Genomic DNA, 22149 nt, shown 5'->3' on the forward strand with positions numbered 1-22149 from the left:
CCACAGAATAACAATTAGAATTACCCATTCTTAATGGCTTGCATCTTCCAAAAACATCATCATGTTCATTATCTTTGAGTCTCATATTGATTCTTTGAGACAGATTCTCCTGTCCTCATCTTTCAGCTGTGGAGAATAAGGCCAGAAAAAGAGTTAAGTGCAAAATCCAGGATTGGAATCCAAGCACTAGAGAAACTGCCACAGGAATTTTTAATGGTTTCCAGATTCCAAACCACTTTCTTCACAGTCACTGGCAAACACCCCAGAGCTCTCCACATCTGGTTAAAAATTTTACTTGTATTGCCCAACCACCTTAATTTAAGCTGTTGAAATCCTCAGTCTATCTACTCCTGGTCTCTGAGGCCACAATGATGTCAAACATCCAAGAAATGTGTAGGTTAATCAGTCTGAAACAGTCACCTGCTTTCTAAATCCCCCTCCTTCTCTTTAAGACCAGTGAAAGACTTGTCTTCTCTGGGAAAGTGTGTTCTGACAAGTCAATTGAAATGTAGCCTTCCCACCTTTGGTCTTTCAGCATGCAATGTACTTACATTAACTAGCTCATGAGACAGAATTTTTTTATTATTCCTCAGTCTAAGTCAAGTCTAAGCTCTTTAAGATGAACATTGATAGCTTATTTTCTCGCATAATCACCCACAAGTTCCAAGTTCAGTAGCAAACAATCAGAACATCAGATGGCAGATAACAATAATTTTCACTTTGAGTGTTTAAGTTACTAGTGGATCTTAAAGTTAAGGAGGAAGGATTGGGTGTTTTATTGTCTTTAACCATTTATTTTTTTTTTTTAAGATTTATTTATTTATTTATACAAGCACTGGGTACAGTCAGAAGTGCGGAAGGGTGAGAGAATTCACCAGAGCGGGGAACAGTACAGGTAGACCGACGAATTACACTGCCGAGGGGACAGTGGGCGGCAGAAGAGGTCTGAGCGCCATGTGGGATGCTCACCTGCGTGCGACTGGGGATCGAACCAGTGCTGCAGAGGCTGTGGGCAGCTTTGCAGCCCAGCACTCAACTGCTGCGCCACCGGGGAGGCCCTATCTTTAACCATTTAAATTCCTCTGTTTAAATTGGCTTTCCCTTTTGTTGGATATTGTTTCTCGGTTATTCTTAGGAATAATTCAAGTAATATTTTCAGTCTTTGGGCTTCCCCGGTGGCGCAGCGGTTGAGCGCTGGGTTGCAAGGCTGCCCACAGCCTCTGCAGCACCAGTTCGATCCCCGGCTGCTCCCCGGCCACCAGAGGAGGGTCCCACATGGCGCGCAGACCTCTCCTGCTGCCCGCTGCTCCCCTCAGCAGTGTACTTCGATCCTTCTGCCTGCTCTGCTCCCCGCTCTGGCTCTGGTGAATTCTCTCACCCTCCCGCACTTCTGACTGTACCCAGTGCATGTATAAATAAATAAAATAAATAAATAAAAATAAATCTTTAAAAAAAATATTTTCAGTCTTTGAAATCTGAATTATTCAGAAGAATATTCAGAAACCAATAAGATTATTTGATATTGAAAGAAAATTCTATAACTAATATAGCAACCAAGCTTCATTTTTTTCTGCAACATACAGATTGTTGGAGGTAAATAAGGGAAAATTCTGATTAAGTTATACAATGTAGAAATGTTTCTCTAAATTGATCTCTTCCCACAAATCAGACTTTTGTTTGATTTAGTATAGGACCTAAGTCTTAAAATCTGTTTTCTATTTCTAAGTTTCTATTTTCCTTTATATCTACTATTCTTTATATTATTTGTAAGCATCACTCTTAACGGTAATTGGAGGTATAATTACTAGATTAAAATATCAAGGATATCAGTTTAAGAATGTATCAATCAGTAAGCATTAAGTGGAGGATAGAATTATTTGCTTGTATGCAAAAGGAAATGAAAAATCAGTTACTCTCGGGTTAACTTTGCATATCAGTGCCGTTGATCTCCTTCCACACTGGACTTGGCAGTCCAATGAAGTGACAGCGTCATGTAATGAATAACTTGCCTTCAGAATTGCCTCCGCTTTACTGTAAAATGTGAAGTCTGTTTTCCCTCTATTAGCTAATTTTCTTTGTTGTCCATTATGTACTAAATCTGTTTGAGAAAGAAGTAGATAATGAACTGTGATTGAGTCCAAACTGAGCTAAGCTTCAAGTCACCATAGATGGGCTGTTCCTTGTCACCTCCTGGATGAATGGAGTTGCTAGTTACTTTGTTGTGCAAGTCTGTGAAAGGTTTTGTTGACAAGAGATGATACATATATAAAAAATTAGATGATTAAAATTTTAAGTGTTTCCCTAAACCTGGGACTTCTCAGAAATAGGAAGTATTCATTATTATCTTAGGCAACAGCACCACCACCACCAAAAATAAAATCTTAGAGCTTAGCTAATTTTTTGAGAAGCTGCTTGTCTGATACTACAGAGGTCCTCTGTGGAGGTTAAACTTCTAATGCTTTAATGATGGTTACTTAATGTCCTGTTTTTGACCACTGTCACCTTCACAACTTCTTTTTTAATTTTGGTTCATGTGTGCATGAACTGAAAAATGGCTGTCATTCTCATTTAATGCATATTAGAACCTCATTGATTGCTGTTTTAATAGTAATAATTGTGACATACTGACCATAGATCTGAGGCATATGACAAGGGCGGGGGAGAGCTTGAGGGACGGTGGTGATGGATCATGAGTGCTGTGGTAATAGGTGAACTACAGAGACTACACCTGGGGGGTAGAAATCAAATACTGTCCAAAATTGGACAATGATGTAGGAAAAGTACTTTATGTAAAAATAAACCAAAAGAAAAAAAAGAGAGAGAAAAATAGGAATAGAAACTTGTAGTTGATTTCTTGTCACAACTCTTTTCATAAATTTATTAATTCCAGTGAATTACTACTTATATGCATTTTGGAAATATCATAGTATTTAAGAATTGGGAATTAGGAAAATGATCCTGTTAACATAAGAGGTATTACAATGCCAAGCCTGAAGTCACAGAATCCTAGAAATTTTGGCTAATGTTGAACTGTAAGTATTTATTAACTAGTTGGGATATTAAATCTTGGCTTCCTCTAGAGCATAAACTGTCCCAACCGCTTCAATAAAATGTTTTTCTTTAAATTATTTTGGTTTCAAAAAATTCAATATTAATAAACCAAATTAGAAGTCATCTTTGGAACAGAATGTTCTTGGGAACAGCTTTTTTTTTTTTTGTCCCTAGTGTGAATTTGAGAACCAGACTGATGAATAATACTATTGCCAAAGATAATGTCACAGAAAAGACAAAAATAGTAGAAGCTAGTGAATTAGAAATGGACCAAAGTTGGTTTCTCTCACAATCTGAATATGAAAAAGTGAGTTCTTTGTAACAGATGTAAGTTGTGAACATTTAATATGAAATCTATCAATTATTTTTTCATGTTGATTTGAAAATGAAATAATAAATTAAGGCAGTACAAAATCCATGAAGTACATGATCACAGAACATCATGCCATATTAAATTTTATGAGTATTTTAAAGCAGTAGTTGTATTTTCTTCCTTCATATTTACTGCCATATAGATATTCGGTTATTCTTGCAACATTTTTTGAAATCTGTTTCCATTGAATTTCCTAGGAGCCATTGCCAAATTCAATCAATGTGTATTTATTTCTGTACTTTGTATGGTTTCATGGATCTATTAATCTTTCCTTACACCAATCCTACTGTGTCCTTATTAAACTGTAAGTCTTGAAAACAGATAGTGGGATTCTTCCAATTTTGTTCTTCTCTTTCAAAACATGGGTAATTATCTATATAAATGTTATAAGGGACACACAATTTTTTTCCAAAAAGAGCTTGCTGATATTCATATTTGATGATGCATTGAATGCGTATGTCAATTTATGGAAAATTTTCATCTCTACAGTACTGAATCTCCCCATCTATAAACATGGCATAGATAACTTTTCATTTATTTGGAGATTTTACCTCTCTGATATGTTTTATACTACATTGTGTAGTACTTTCACAATCTTTTAGTGAGATGTTCAATTTCTATTTCTACATCTCTAATGAATTTATTAAATATTTTATGATTTTGATGCTATAGTAAATAAGTTTTTCATTTCCGATTATATGCTGCTAGATTAAGAAATCAAGTTAATTTTTATATACTGATTTTATATCCTGAAATATTACTATATTCACTTACTAGTTTGAGTAGATTTTAAGAACTTTCTTCCTTTTTTTTTTACTTTCTCTTCTCCTCCTTCTTGCTGTACATTAGACCCCCCCAAACTTATTTATCATATAACTTAATAATGTCTCCCTATATTCCCAGCCCCTAACTCCTAGCATTCACCATTCTTCTATTTGTATGAATTTGACTTTGTCATTGATACCACATATGAGTGATATCATACAGTATTTGTCTTCTGACTTACCTCATTTAGCATAATGCTTTCAAGATCCATCTATGTTATTGTAAATAGTAAGAGTTCGATCCTTTTTTATGATTGAATAACCATTGTGTGCCTACCTGTATCAGATTTTTTTAATCCATTCATCTATCAATGGACCCTAAGGTTGTTCCTTAGTCTAAACTATTATAAATAAAGTTGCAATGCAGATGAACTATGCAGATATCTCTTCCAGATACTGAATTCATTTCTTTCAACAGAATTGAGATTGTTAGATCATTTAGTAAGTTTATTTTTGAAGAACCTCCATACCCTATTCCTTAGTGTCTGTACCAATTTATTTCCCACCATTAGCAAGTGTATAAGGCTTTCCTTTCCTCCAAATCCTTGACAGCTCTTGTTATCTCTTGTGTCTTTTTATTTTAGTTGATTTTTAGGTGATTTACATGGAATGTAATTATTGATGTTGCTAACTTTAAGTCTGCTGTGTGTTTACTAACTATATATTCTTTGTTCTTTTTTTTTGGTATCTGTGCTTACTTTTCAGTCCTATTCAGTGAATTTTTTATTTCTAAAGTTGTACTTTTAAGTTCTAAAATTTCTACATTTTTATAGTTGCCATTTTGTTACTAATGTGTCATCTATTCATCTTATTTTATCCTTTAAATCCCTGAAAATATTAATAGAAATATTAGTAGATTAATTAATCAATATTAGTAGATAATAATATCAGTAGATTAATTTTCAATATTAGTAGATTAATTTTCAGTAGCTCTAAATCCTTGTCTGTAAATTCTAGCATCTGACTTACCTTAGGTCTAGTTTGAGTGACTGCTTCTTTCCTTAAATTTGGGTTCTATGTGCCTGTTTCATTATGTGTTTACTGATGTTTAATTACATTGTATATGTAACCTTGTTTGGAGTTGGAATAATGTTTTTTTCTTTGAAAAGGATTGACTTTTGTTCTGGAAAGCATTATACATTACTGGTAGATTATTTTGGCCCTGTCATAATGGATTATTTTTCTATTTCACTTGGAATTTTATCCTAGGGTATATTCATTGTTTTGGGGACACATTATAGGGTTCTATTTTGCATCTCACCTGAAAACTGGAGATATTTACCAAGCACTCTTTACTCTTTCTATGCTATAACGGCAGCATCTAGCACTGTATGACCGCTGGTAAAATGATCCAGCTGTTAGTTATACAACAAGCAATTTTTTCTAAGTCTCAAGTTTCATTTTGTGCCTGGATACAAGTCCAAACTTTGACCAGAGAACTGTAGTGCTACATTTTCTCCAGTATTTTGCCTCATTAATTGCATCTACTTTAGTAGCCTGCTCTACTGGAGTTTTATTTGGGTTCCTTTTACTCACAAGTTTGAAGATCCTGAATAATGCTAAAAGTAGGTATTCCATGGTGGCAAAAGGAAGGAAGTTTATAATTTTTCAAGAAAACGGATAGATAGTACACATTTGGTTTTTTTTTTTGTTTTTTTTTTAAATAATAAATTTTATTTTTATATCCCCCATACAATTGCAGCCACCCCCATTCTGATCCCAATCCCTCCCCTCCCGCCCCCGCCCCCCTAAAAGTGTCTCTGGTTCATAGTTTTTTGTTGATTTTGATTTTCACTTTCTTATAGTTATTCATTTTCCTGGTCCCTTATTTAAGTTTTCTAGATTCCTGCTATGAGTGAGACCATCCGGTATTTTTCTTTTTCTTTCTGGCTTATTTCGCTGAGCATGATCCCTTCCAGCGCCATCCATGTTGCTGCAAATTGCATGTGTTTATCTTTTTTGAATGCTGAGTAATATTCCATGGTATATATGTACCACATCTTCTTGATCCAGTCATCTATTTTTGGGCATTTGGGTTGCTTCCAAAGCTTAGCTATTGTAAATAGTGCTGCTATAAACATAGGGGTGCAGGTGTTCTTTGGAATGGATGTTTCTGTGACCTTTGGGTAAATACCTAGGAGTGGAATTGCTGGATCCTGTGGAAGCTCTATGTTTAGTAGGTCCAGAAATCTCCACACAGCTCTCCACAGTGGTTGGACCAGTTTGCACTCCCACCAACAGTGCAGAAGAGTTCCTTTTTCTCCACACTCTCACCAACATTTGTTGTTGCTAGTTTTTTTAATATGTGCCATTCTCACTGGTGTAAGATGGTATCTCATGGTAGTTTTGATTTGCATTTCCCTGATGACAAGTGATGTTGAACATTTTTTCATATGCCTGTTGGCCATACACAAACAATAAATCTGAAGAAGAAGAAATCAAAAAAACATACCTTTTTTTATTGAAACAAAAAAAATCAAATATTTGGGAATAAATCTAACAAAAGAGGTAAAGGACCTATACAAAGAAAACTATAAAACACTGTTAAAAGAAATAGAAGAAGATACAAAGATATGGAAAGACATCCCCTGCTCATGGATTGGAAGAATAAACATTATTAAAATGGCCATCCTTCCAAAAGCAATATACAGATTCAATGCTATTCCAATCAAAATTTCAATGTCATTCTTCAAAGAAATAGAACAATTATTGATGAAATTCATATGGAATCACAAAAAACCCCGAATAGCCAAAGCTCTCCTGAAAAAAAAAAGAAGGGCATGGAGGCATCACACTCCCAGACTTCAAACTATACTACAAAGCCATAATCATCAAAACTGCATGGTATTGGAACAAGAACAGACATACAGACCAATGGAATCGAATAGAAAATCCAGAAATAAACCCACAGATTTATGGTCAACTAATCTTTGACAAAGGAGCAAAGACTATGCATTGGAGCAAAGAAAGTTTGTTCAATAAATGGTGCTGGGAAAACTGGGTCGCTATATGCAAAAGAATGAAGCTTGACCACTACCTCACACCATACACAAAAATCAACTCAAAATGGATTAAAGAACTAGACATAAGACCTGAAACCATAAAATATATAGAAGGAAATATAGGCGAAACACTACGTGATTTGCACATCAAAGACATCTTTACAGACACATCACCCAAAGCAGTGATAGTGAAGGCAAAGATAAACAGCTGGGACTACATCAAATTAAAGAGCTTCTGCACAGCAAAAGAGACAATAACAAAAACAAAGAGAAACCTCACCAACTGGGAGAACATTTTTGCACCCAACACTAATGATAGTACACATTTGAATGGAGATGATTTGCAGATTTTAGGTTAGGTACAATGAGGCTCCCTGGAGTAACAATGTCAGAATCTGCTGAATCTGTCTGGTAAGATTGAAAGGAAACACATCAGTTAGTGTTTCAGAAACAGTGTCCTATTGCATAAACCTGTCCCCAAATTACAATAGCTTACCCTATTAATTCTTCAGCTTTAACTTAATTGTACATGACATGATTAACAAGGTTTGCAATTCAGTCTCTCTGGTTTTATATTCACTGGGTATGTCTCTCATTTGCTTTGGATGTCTTCTGCCATTTGATGTCAATCAACCAATTAAATTTAGACTCATCTCAGTTTTAGATTCCGTTCCCTTCCTGGATTATTAAAATTGTATAGCAGTACTGCTAGAATTAAAGATTATACTTGGGGAAAAATTGGTTCTGTTTAATCTGTCTAAAATTTGGTTTTTCTAGAATGATTAAATTTTTATCCAGCTCAGATGCTTTTCTCTATTCTGTTTTCCCTATTCTGTTTTGGCTCAGATTCTTTCATTCTGAGTTTCCTTGGGAAAAAAAAAATTAAACTGAAAAACTCTTCAGTATCCCTTTTGCCATCATCTGACTCATAGTACATGCTGAAATTCCAATCAGTAGAATTGTTAATACATTTATCCAATTGTGCTTAAGTGGGACTGGTAGACAGAGGTAAGGAGAGAAGTTGCTGTCACTTCATATTTGACATAGTCTCATACTGGACATTTTCTCCCAGAATGCATTTGTTGTTACTTTTCACCAAGAAATTATGGAATGGTACACAGATGTTTTTGGGAAAAATCCATAAAATCTCATTTTCTTTATCCTGATATAATAAATTTCTCGAGCCCCGGTGTTAATATTCCTATTTAAGCTAAAGGAAATGTTTAGAACCAATCGATGATAGCCCAGTATGCACTAAAACTTTAAATGTTTTAATGTCTAGCCACAAACATCCTTTTACTATGCTATAAGGTTTGAGGCCTTAAAAATATTCTGCCCAATTGACAAGCAGATATCAATTCATATGAAAATGTATGAGACCCAGAATAGCCAAAACATTTCTGGGAAAGAAAAAAAAATTGGGGCACACAGCTTTCCTGATTACAAAACCTTTTTTTTTTTTTTTTTTTTTTTTACCACCCACAGTAATAAAGACTTTTTAATCCAAGGCTTTCTTTATGTATTATTGGCATAAGAATGATAGATAGATCAGTGCAGTAGAATTGAGAGTCCAGAAAATAAATCCAAACATTTATGATCAATTTATTTTCAATGAAGATGCCAAGATAATAAAATGGGCGGAAAGAATAGTCTTTTCCACAATTGAGACTGGACGACTGGTGGTGCACAGGCAGAAGTATTGAATTATGTCCAAAGTTAACTAAAAATGAACCAAAGTCATAAATATAAGTACTTAAAACTATATAACTTCTGGGCAAAAAAATAGATGTAATAGATGTTACACTTCATTGCTTTGAATTATGCAATATTTTTCTTATATGTGAAACCAGAAAAATAAATAACCAAAGGAAAATATAAATTGAACTTCATCAAAAGTAAACACTTTTGGGCCTCCCCTGGTGGCACAGCAGTTGAGCGCTGGGCTGTGAAGCTGCCCACAGCCTCTGCAGCACTGGTTCAATCCCCGGCCGCCAGCAAGGGTCCCACATGGCGCGGACCTCTCCTGCCGCTCGCTGCTCCCCTCGGCAGTGTATTTCATCAGTATGTCTGTTCTGTTCCCTGCTCTGGCTCTGGTGAATTCTCTCACCCTCCCACGCTTCTGATTGTACCCAGTGCTTGTATAAATAAATAAATAAATCTTTTAAAAAAAATAAAAAGTAAACACTTTTGTGTTTCAAAGTACATTGTAAAGAAAGTGAAAAGACACCCTGCAAGATGGGAGAAAATATTTTCAAATCATATAATAAGTATCTAGTTTCTAGAATATATAAAGAACTCTTACAACTCAATAATAAAACGACAAACAACCCAATTAAAAATAGACATAGTAGGGCCTCCCCTGGTGGCGCGGGCAGTTGAGCACAGCACTGTCAATCTGTCCGCAGCCTCTGCAGGGGTGGTTAGATCCCATGGCATACCTCTCCTCTCTCGCCCGCTGCTCCCCTCAGCAGTGTATTTCATTAGTCTGCCTGTTCTGTTCCCTGCTGTCTCTGGTGAATCCTCTCACCCTCCCATGCATCTGGCCTGTACCTAAGTTCTTGTATGCATGAATAAATAAATCTTTAAAAAAAATAGACATAGTATAAAAATAAATATTTCAGATTGGTTGAAGAATTTAGCACATCTGTCCTCAATATTCTAAGTAAACTTGGTTTACTAGAATCTGCCCTTTTCACTGTCCTCATGAAAAATTTTTATCTTCAGCACATAAAATATTTACATTTTTTGTTGCTTTTGGTAGATACTAAAAATTTAACATAAATATCCTTTTCTCCCTTTTATGTCATTTCTTTTCCCTTTTCTTGTCCTTTCTTATCCAGATTCCAAATATCCATTTGATAGTTTTTAATAGTAAGGTCACAGTCTTAGGGCATTGAAAATTTTTGGTCTTTTTTTTTAAATTTATTTATATATATTCACATCATTTTCATTTTTGTACAATATTTGCTTTCTCTCTCATGTGTAGTCCCCATAAAACTCCCACCACCAATTCACCCATGAACCATCACCATAGTACCATAGTCCCTTGTGTTCTTCCTTCCCCTGTTTTGATTCCTTTTCCTCCCCAGCAGAATGTCTCTGATTTATAGTTGCCAGTTAATTTTGTTTTATTTATTTATTATTATTTTTTCCTGATTCCTTTTTGGTTCACCTATATTTTTCCTAAAAATGAAACCATCTGATGTTTTTCTTCTTCCTTTTGACTTATTTCACTGAACATAATTCCTCCAGCTCCATCCATGTTGCTATGAATGGCATGAGTTTATCATTTTTGATTGCTGAATAGTATTCCATTGTGTATATATACCATATCTTCTTGATCTAGTTATATATTTTTGTTCTTTGAACAACCTGTAGAGGAGAACTTTGTTGTCAGATTTTCACCACTCTCCTCTTTTAATTGATTCTTTTCCTATATTTCTCCAGGATGGCTTAGCCTATTTCCAGAAAGGTGTAGTCCTTAACTACCACCATGACTTTTGATATGTGAAGGATTCTACCCTCTCCAATTACTAGTCTTGAACTATAGCCCAAACTTCAGAATAGTGTGCCTAGAAAGCTAAAGAAGTCTAAGCATATAAATATTAGATAATGTGGCTAAGATATTTACCAATCTACTAAAGACAGAGTGGTGCTTCTAACCAGAGAAAAATATCCTTTTTTTTTTTAAATTTGGTGCCCATAGGTACTGACCGACGAATTAATTCCCTGAGATGATCCTCCATTGCCACCTTGGACAGTTCCCACAACTCTTAGGTCTCCCTCCCTTTCAAATAAGTATTAATCTAAGGGTTCTGATATAGAAAGAAAGGCAGTCTAACTGCTGTCCCATCATCTCTACATGGAATGGTCAGACCAGCAGGCATAGAAGGGCTCAATATAAACTCTTCAGTCCTTTTAACTCACAGAGCATCTTGGTTCACACTTTGGCAGCCATAGAAAGGGTGCTTCCACTAATTCCATGTAGGGCTAGTGATACTTGAGGTAAGGAAATGTGTCTTCCCTTTCCTCCTCTGTGAGATACCATACAACCCCGAAGTACACAATGTTTAAAACCTTAAACATAAGTGTATAGTAAACTAGGTGGGCATTAGGTCTATGAAATGCCATTAAATTACAAAATCTGTAATCTCCTAGAAATGACTCATGACATTATATGTTACCTTATCCTAAACTACTTTTTATAGGCTTCCTTATTCTAAACTATTATCATGGGTGTTAGTTTCCAGGCAGTCAATAAGTTGACCCATTATATTTGTTGTATCAGGATCCAGATCAGCATTTCATAGGGATGATGTGCTGTGGTAGTGTGCTTATTCTTCACGTTTGTCTTGCCTTCCTCAGTGCTAGGCCCATGGTTTTTTTTTGTTTTTTTTTTTTTTCATGATCTAATTTCTTTTTTTTTAATTAATAAATTTTATTTTTATATTCCCCATACAATTGCAATCCCCCCATTCTGACCCCAATCCCTCCCCTCCCGCCCCCCACCCCCCTAATAGTGTCTCTGGTTCATAGTTTTTGTTGATTTTGATTTTCACTTTCTTATAGTTATTCATTTTCCTGGTCCCTTATTTAAGTATTCTAGATTCCTGCTATGAGTGAGACCATCCGGTATTTTTCTTTTTCTTTTTGGCTTATTTCACTGAGCATGATCCCTTCCAGCGCCATCCATGTTGCTGCAAATTGCATGTGTTTATCTTTTTTTGAATGCTGAGTAATATTCCATGGTATATATGTACCACATCTTCTTGATCCAGTCATCTGTTTTTGGGCATTTGGGCTGTTTCCAAAGCTTAGCTATTGTAAATAGTGCTGCTATAAACATAGGGGTGCAGGTGTTCTTTGGAATTGATGTTTCTGTGTTCTTTGGGTAAATACCTAGGAGTGGAATTGCTGGATCCTGTGGAAGCTCTATGTTTAGTAGGTCCAGAAATCTCCACACAGCTCTCCATAGTGGTTGGACCAGTTTGCACTCCCACCAACAGTGCAGAAGAGTTCCTTTTTCTCCACAACCTCGCCAACATTTGTTGTTGCTAGTTTTTTTAATATGTGCCATTCTCACTGGTGTAAGATGGTATCTCATGGTAGTTTTGATTTGCATTTCCCCGATGACAAGTGATGTTGAACATTTTTTCATATGCCTGTTGGCCATTCACATTTCCTCTTCAGAGAAGTTTCTTTTTAGCTCCTCTGTCCATTTTTTGACTGGATTATTTTCTTTGTTGTTGTTGAGTCTCATCAGCTCTTTGCAGATTTTTGTGATCAGTCCTTTATCATTAGTGTTGTGTGCAAAAATTTTCTCCCAGTTGGTGGGGTTTCTCTTTGTTTTTGTTATTGTCTCTTTTGCTGTGCAGAAGCTCTTTAATTTGATGTAGTCCCAGCTGTTGCTAGGCCCATGTTTTGCCTTACGTGAGGAGTGAACATGCTCTGAGACTTTTTCTTAATCATTGAAAGCAATCTCTTTCACTTTTTCCTTTTTATTCTTCTTATCACAGGAAGACTTGCTAATAGAGCTGATCCATTCAGCTGTAAGGCTCTTCTTGCTGCAACTTTAGTTGACTTGTTGATGGTTCTTAAGCTACAGCTGCCCACACAACCAGGCATGTTGTTAACCCTCTTTCTCTCAGATGATCTATACAAGACCTTCATTCCATTCCTCTTCAGAAGAGATATCTTTCCCCAGATTCCCACAGCAGATGTGGGAATTGAAGCACTTTTAAATTGAAGCACTTTTTTCATGTTTAACATGAGAACTTTCTGCTGTGGTGTGTAATTTAAGGATTCCCTTGTTACTGATCAACTAATCCAACATCAGGGCTTATGGAAAACCCCTGATATTTAATGACAGAATAATGGGTTGTCTGTTGATTTAGCAGTATGTGATGTTGAGTCCCAAACTGGAGATCCCCAATGAAAGCAATATTAATGCCCAAATGCGCATTTCCATGTTTGAGAGCTGTCATTTCTGAGCGGTTTTACCAACCTGGTTGCCTTAATCATGCTGATACCTGTGATACAAAACTTGTATTTAATGTTTGGTAAATACTGAAATTATGAACTAGCTTCAAATCTATTCAAGCACACTTATGAATCATAGAAATCTTAGATGGTGTGGTTACAATATTTAAACCAATCAAGTAAAGGCACATTGGGGAAATGGGAAGAATACAGAAATAACACAGCAAATATATCAAAACATTTTCTTAAAGAGTTTTTAATCTCATTATTATAGTTGAATATAAAATATAAATCTTTATTTTCATAATGCTCAAATTCATTTATTGTTTCTCCACTTTTTGAGGTTACAAGATTTCTCACTTGTATTTATCTTCACCATTTGATGGCTGCATTGACAAATGCAGGGATATTACCTCTGGCAATGGTTGCTGATATTGAGTAAAGTTAGTCTTACCTCTCCTTATGCTTCTAGGACACATGATACTGGTTAATGTCCTGCAGAAATAACAGGATGTGGTGTAACATGACGCACTAAATCCTCTGCTGAATCAGTCTTTTCATTTTTTTAAACTGTCTTCCTCTTTTCATTTGGCACTTGATCTGGTTAGGACTTACCTCTCTTCATGAAACTTAAAGGTCTAACTAGGTCAACACTGGAAAGACTGTGACCGCTGGCATTATATTTTCCTCTTATGCTACACAAGCCTTTTAATCAGTAAGAAGGACCTTAGTTATCTAAATATTTGGTGCAGACTAAGCTCAATGTCTTGGCTCTTTCAATCCTATTCTTTCATTAACCTACCACTAACCACTCCTATCCTATCATATAATAATAAACAACAGCTAATATATGGTGACAGCTACATTTAAGAATTATTCACATTTATGAATTATCTTTATTTAAGCTCACAATTAGAGTCTCAATTAGTTCATTTCTGGATAAGCATTTAGAGTTTTATAGAGGTTGAATGGCTTCTCTAAAATCACATAGGAATGTGGTGGAAATGGAGTTCAAAATCAGCCCATCTAACAGTAGAGTCAATACAGGTAACTACTGTCTCATAATCTCTCTTGCCTCTTAGGTCCACTTCACATACTAAAACTTTACCTGCCAGGAATGATGGGATTTAGCTTTTCCAGTGGCAGAGCAGGTGTGTCAGAGGTGCCACTGTGTATGCTTACCATTCATCCCCATTCATTTCTTCCTATGTCTCACCACCTCTTCTCTCCCTGTGCCATTCATTCATTCATTAAATATTTTTTTTAGCTTCTCCTAAGTACTATACAATTCTCCCAGTAATAAAATTGGAGCGATAATTCACTTGTTGCCCCAATGGCGTACATATTTTCTCATAAACTATATTTTCTGAAATTACATTCCTGCATTACTTAGGATAAAAATGTTCTTTCCCACACTGCTTTACTAAAAGTTTCATTTGTGTAATTTGTGATACCAAGTCTAAATTCCTTTATAAGTGATTACTAGACTATAAGTTGTGCCATTCACATTTTATACACAACTTATAAAACATTATACAGTGCTTTACATTGAAGGAACCTTGACTTTTGTAGGGAGGCATCTTTCTTGGGGCTAAAGTAGTACCATCCTGTTCAGGCCCCACATTTTACCTTTTTTCTTGGGGGTAGAATATTTTAGTTTTGAAGTTTAACTGCCTTGAAATTGGGATCAAAAAGGGTTTTTTTTTTTTTTTTTTGAGGAGGGAATGAAGAGAAAGTTCTAAAGAACAGTGAGAGGAAAGAGATCTTAAGTTCCCAGAAAGATTAGTTACTCAAGTTATAGACTCATGTTATTATTATCAAAATACACTTTTAAATTATTTTAAAATAATGACTTATATATATATAGCTATATAGTCAGAAAGTGTCAAATGAGTTATTTAATTCATTATTGAGGGATCTAGAGGGGTTATAAAACTCATTCAAAGGAAGAAAATATGAGATATAGGTAGACAGTGGGAAAAAAATATAATGGAACTAGTTTGTAAAATTAGATAAAAATTGATTAGCATCCCATGGGATAACAAAATTGTAACACATAATGTTATTTTATTCTATTGGACAGAAATCATTTGTATGACTAATGGACAAAAATGATTTGCACATATCCATCCTCCACAAATTAACATCTAACTTCACAGAGGCTGGACAACATCAGTAATAAATAGACACAAAACAAAACAAAATGTCATTCCCTGGGGAGAGATTTAATATATGGGTTTGTTAGGTAATATTCTTGTATGGTTTTGAAAAGTTATGCAGAAATCTTATTTCCAAATTTCAGAATTTTTTTTCCATAACACAATAAATTAACAAAGACCTCTAAATACCAAGGCTGGAATGGGATAAATAAGAAAGGCTATTTTCAGCTGTTAGAAATGTAAGAATTTATGTGTCACAAAACAGGAACAATTGAAAGAATAGTTGCTCTCAGTTTCTGTAGCTTCGGCCTAAAAATTTTGTAAAGATATCTTATCAGTTGATGTGGGAAAGAATAGAAGCAGTCTTGTTAGGTGGTTAACTCAAACTTTATCCTAACCCATTATGGTTTTTCTTATCTAAAGACTTTAAAGTCATAAACCCACACTGTAAGAAGGTGGCCTAGAATCACTCTGTGGCCTGCCTGACAAAGCAATTTATGTTATTGAGATATGCTCTAATTTGTCATCCGTCCACAACATTGCGGAATAAAGAGGTTGGAGTCACCTTCTCCCTTGAAAACAACTAGAGAAAAAACACTAATATTTGCTCCTAGGAAAATCCAGATGGTTGACCCAGCTCTACAGTTCCAGGACGTCTCCAGGGAGCTTCCAAACTAAGACAGGTGGCTGCTAATAGGAAAGAATAAGAGGAAGCGAGGGGGGAACATACCTGGGCTGGGGTGCACTTCCCAAACCACACTGAGGGAAACCCAGGGCATTATGAAATTATGTTGAAGTTTGCTGATAAGAGAGTAGGCCTGGCCTATCTAGGGCAGTGGGAGCTCGGCAGGCTCTGACTCAGGAAATTGGGGTCCCTACAACTGTAATGGCTTAGCCACCGTAAGTAGGTGAAGCCAGGCCAGACTCCATAATATGCTCTACACCAGAAAGAAGGACTTTAGCGTGAACTCACAAATGCCCCAGGAAGGGAAACCAACAGCTCTTATATATCCCAGCCATATACAAGAGGCAGCTAAGGCAAGGGCAGAGATGTGATGGCCATCGTGGGCAGTTATAGTGTTAAGTGTGCAATATCTCTGATGAATGTAGATGCAAAAATTCTCAGCAAAATCCTAGCAAACTGAATACAGCAACATATCAAGAGAATTATCCACCAGAATCAAGTAGGCTTCATTCCAGGGATACAACACTGATTAAATATACTAACTCAATCAATGTCATCTCTTAGATCAACAAAAAAGGTGGACAAAATCACATGATCATCTCAACAGATGCTGAAAAAGCATTTGACAAGATCCATTTATGTATTTATGATTAAAAAATGGATCCAATATCCATTTGCAATTTGACAAGATCCAATGTCCATTTAGCCTCCCCCAAACAAACGGAAACTATCTAAAAATTATGAAAGTCATATATGGCAAATGTACAGTCAATATCATACTCAATGGTGAAAAGCTGAAAGCATTTCCACTGAGAACAGGAAAAAGACAGGGATGTCTACTATTATCACTGTTATTCAACATTGTCCTGGAAGTCCTTATTGCTGAAGCAATAAGGCAAGAAAAAGACACAAAAAGAATCCAAATTAGAAAAGAAGAGGTGAAACAGTCATTTTTCATAGATGACATGCTAATATATGTAGATAAGCCAAAAGATTCTACAAAAAACTTCTAGAAGTAATTAATCCAGTAATGTGGCAGAAACCAATATACAACAATCAGTGGCATTTCTATATGTAAACAATGTATCAGAAGAAATAAGAACAAGGAATACAGTTCCATTTACAATCACAAAAGAATGAAATACCTGGGAATAAACTTAACGAAGGAGGTGAAGTACTTGTATAATGAAAACTATAAAACTATCAAAGGAAATAAAAGAAAACACAAAGAAATGGGAAGACATCCTGTGATCATGGGTAGGAAGAATTAACATCATAAAATGGTCATATTACCCAAAGCAATTTACAAATTTAATACAATACCTATCAAAATATCAGTGATTTTTTTAAGGAAATAGAACAATTAGCAAATTTATATGGAACCACAAAGGGTCCCAAATAGCTAAAGTAATCTTAAAAGTAAAGAAGAAAAATGGAGGCAACACACTTCCTGGCTTCAAAGAATGTTGCATACTAACAGTAATCAAAACAATATGTTACCGTAAAAAAAAACAAAACAAAGTTAGACCAATGGAACAGAATTGAAAGACCAAAGACCAGCTATCTATATCAATATAGATAGCTAATTTTCAACAAAGGAATAAAGATCACACAATGAGAAAAGATAGCCTTTTTAATAAATAGTGTTGGGAAACATGGATAGCCTTAGGCAAAAAATAAAGCAAGACCTATATGTGAAAGCCCACTCAAAGTGGATTAGAGATTTGGATGTAAGAACTGAAACCATAAAGTAATTGAAAGAAAATATTGAGGACACACTACGGGACATCTACTACAAAGATGTATTTGGGAATACAACCCCAGCAGCAAGGGAAATGAAAGCAAAAATAAGCAAGAGGGGCTACATCAAACTTAAAAGCTTTTGTATCTCAAAAGAAATCATCACAAAAACAAAAAGGCAACCTTCAGAATGGGAAAAAAATATTTGCGTACCATACAACTGATAAGGGGTTAATTTAGAAAATTTACAAAATATTTACACAATCCAACAACAAAGAAACAAATGACTTAATTAAAAAATTGGGCAAAAGATCTCAATAGATACTTCTCTAAAAAATACATTCATATGGCCTATAAACATATGGAAAATGTTCAACATCACTTATTATAAGATAAATGCAAATTAAAACCACACCAAGGTACCTTAGCCCTGTGAGAATGGCCCATATAAAAAGAATGGAATTATCAAAATTTCAATGTCATTCTTCAAAGAAATAGAACAATTATTGATGAAATTCATATGGAATCACAAAAAACCCCGAATAGCCAAAGCTCTCCTGAAAAAAAAAGAAGGGAATGGAGGCATCACACTCCCAGACTTCAAACTATACTACAAAGCCATAATCATCAAAACTGCATGGTATTGGAACAAGAACAGACATACAGACCAATGGAATCGAATAGAAAATCCAGAAATAAACCCACAGATTTATGGTCAACTAATCTTTGACAAAGGAGCAAAGACTATGCATTGGAGCAAAGAAAGTTTGTTCAATAAATGGTGCTGGGAAAACTGGGTCACTACATGCAAAAGAATGAAGCTTGACCACTACCTCACACCATACACAAAAATCAACTCAAAATGGATTAAAGAACTAGACATAAGACCTGAAACCATAAAATATATAGAAGGAAATATAGGCGAAACACTACGTGATTTGCACATCAAAGACATCTTTACAGACACATCACCCAAAGCAGTGATAGTGAAGGCAAAGATAAACAGCTGGGACTACATCAAATTAAAGAGCTTCTGCACAGCAAAAGAGACAATAACAAAAACAAAGAGAAACCCCACCAACTGGGAGAACATTTTTGCACCCAACACTAATGATAAAGGACTGATCACAAAAATCTGCAAAGAGTTGATGAGACTCAACAACAACAAAGAAAATAATCCAGTCAAAAAATGGGCAGAAGAGCTAAAAAGAAACTTCTCTGAAGAGGAAATGCAAATGGCCAACAGGCATATGAAAAAATGTTCAACATCACTTGTCATCAGGGAAATGCAAATCAAAACTACCATGAGATACCATCTTACACCAGTGAGAATGGCACATATTAAAAAAAACTAGCAACAACAAATGTTGGCGAGGGTGTGGAGAAAAAGGAACTCTTCTGCACTGTTGGTGGGAGTGCAAACTGGTCCAACCACTGTGGAAAGCTGTGTGGAGATTTCTGGACCTACTAAACATAGAGCTTCCATATGATCCAGCAATTCCACTCCTTGGTATTTACCCAAAGGACACAGAAACATCCATTCCAAAGAGCACCTGCACCCCTATGTTTATAGCAGCACTGTTTACAATAGCTAAGCTTTGGAAACAACCCAAATGCCCAAAAATAGATGACTGGATCAAGAAGATGTGGTACATATATACCATGGAATATTACTCAGCATTAAAAAAAGATAAACACATGCAATTTGCAGCAACATGGATGGCGCTGGAAGGGATCATGCTCAGCGAAATAAGCCAAAAAGAAAAAGAAAAATACCGGATGGTCTCACTCATAGCAGGAATCTAGAAAACTTAAATAAGGGACCAGGAAAATGAATAACTATAAGAAAGTGAAAATCAAAATCAACAAAAAACTATGAACCAGAGACACTTTTAGGGGGGCGGGGGCGGGAGGGGAGGGATTGGGGTCAGAATGGGGGGGCTGCAATTGTATGGGGAATATAACAATAAAATTTATTATCTAAAAATAAAAAATAAAAAAATAAAAAAAATAAAAAGAATGGAATTAACAAATGTTGGTCAGGTTGCAGTGAAAAAGGAACTTCCAACATGGTGGGGATGCAAAATGCTACAGTCCCTGTGGAAAACAATATGAAGATGTCTCAAGAAAATAAAAATAGAAATTCCATTTGACCCAGTAATACTACTATTAGGTATCTATCTAAATAACATGAAAAATTTAACACAAAAAGATCTATGTACACCTATGCAGCACTTTCTACAGTTGCCAAATCATGGAACCAACCTAAGTGCCCTTCAACAGATGAATGATACATTTAATTATGGAGCATATATTCAGTGGAATATTATACAGCTGTGAAGAAAGAAATGCTGGCATTTGCCACAAAATGGAAGGACCTTGAGGTTATTATATTGAGTGTAATCAGCCAACAAGTGAAAGACAGATTTCGGATAGTTTTGCTCATCTGCAGAATATAAACACCCCCAAAAAACCAATGGCATGCAAACAATAAAAGAAAAAAAAAATGAACTGAGCAGAAAAGAATTAATGGTTACCAGAGAGAATAGGGGAAAGGGGGGAGGGGATGGAGCACAGAGAAGATAGGGTTTGGGCATAGTAGTTTAGGGAGGCAGTAAAAAAAATCTCAATCTAGTTGAAGTTTTAAATAGATTAACAAGTGTCTATCAGGTTTAATGCCTGTTATAAAAAAAATAATAATTTGGGGCCTCCCTGTTGGCGCAGCAGTTGAGCACTGGGTTGCGAAGCTGCCCGCGGCCTCTGCAGCGCCGGTTCGATCCCCGGCTGCTCCCCGGCCACAGGAGTAGGATCCCACATGGCGTGCAGACCTCTCCTGCCGCCCGCTGCTCCCCTCAGCAGTGTACTTGGGTCCTTCTGCCTGCTCTGCTCCCCGCTCTGGCTCTGGTGAATTCTCTCACCCTCCTGTGCTTCTGACTGTACCCAGTGTTTGTAAAAATAAATAAATCTTTTTTAAAAAATAATAATAATAATAATAATTTGTCATCTACACAGAGACTTCCAAAATGAAGGTCTAGTGAATCAATAACAGGTGAATGAGAGAAAATAATTAAAGCCAGGTTGATGGGTGAAAGCCCCAGTCATCTGTAAATTGTGTAACTAGGGTAAGTTGAATCCATATACAACATAATCTCTGCATTTTTACATGCATGGTTTAATGGCTTAGAAGCTGTGGAACCTGGCTCTTTCTGGCTGAAAAATGAGTCATGTTTTCACCATATTTGTGTCAGTGTCTATACACCGACTTGGTGTTTTCTCATTCCCATTCCTACTGAAGCCTTGCCTGTTTTCTTTTGAGTTTAGTTATTTCCTCAGGGAGTTCTAAGAATCCAGCTGCAGAGATGAGTTGTGATTCAATGTGTAACCATCATCATATATCAATTACAAAACCCACCGCCACAATCTCCATTCTTGCAAACCAGTCTCAAAACAACAAAAAGATGTTATAACTATATCTAATGTTAGATTAATTTTTTAGGAGATGGCGATTCTAATAAAGATCTTTATTATCTTTTTGGGGATATGGTAAATCAGAGTCTACTCTTCAGTGTATCAATTTGATAGTTCTCCTGGAGAAATTTCCAGAATGATAGCCCCGATATTGCGGAAATATACATTTATTTGTTTACTTTTAAAAATAACCCTGTGATTTATTTTAAACAATCGGAAACTATAAAGTGGAAAATAAAGGAACATACAAAATGAGAATTTTGATAGCCAGTCTGGCATCTTGGGTCACAAAGATTTTTTTCTACTGTCTGGCTCACATCTCAAGATTTTGCTCAATTTCTTATTGTCACTTTGCCATCTTAATCATATGATGGACTGTCCTGACTTCCAAGAACAGTACTGTCTGGCGTTTTCTTTGAAAACATGGATGAATAAGCAGTGTATAAAAATGTCTAGGAGTTTCCATAGAAGAGTTTCTCTTTCTATGTTCTTATAAAAACAAAATGCTCTACCATAAAGGGTAGGGAATATATGGAAGAGGTGAGAGAGCCAAAGCACCCAAAATGTACTTTTAGGAACATCAATTCTTTACTACTATTGAGTAATCATAGAGAGAAAATGGTATGTCTTCTCAAAGAGTAATATTCCAGATTTCTGCACTGAGAATTACCATAAAAGGAGACTTCCTTGCTTAAGCAATCTATTTTCTATATGTTCAGTCAGTAACAATTATAAAGCAAAGCCATACCTGCATTTTCTATCTGCTTAACTGCTTTTAATGATAGAGTTGAATATGTTTGCCTTTAAAAATGCTAATGGTGCTCTTTGGAATTGATGTTTCTGTGTCCTTTGGGTAAATACCTAGGAG

The sequence above is a fragment of the Talpa europaea genome (assembly GCF_964194135.1).
Source record: "Talpa europaea genome assembly, chromosome: 5".
In the NCBI taxonomy this organism is placed as follows: Eukaryota; Metazoa; Chordata; class Mammalia; order Eulipotyphla; family Talpidae; genus Talpa; species Talpa europaea.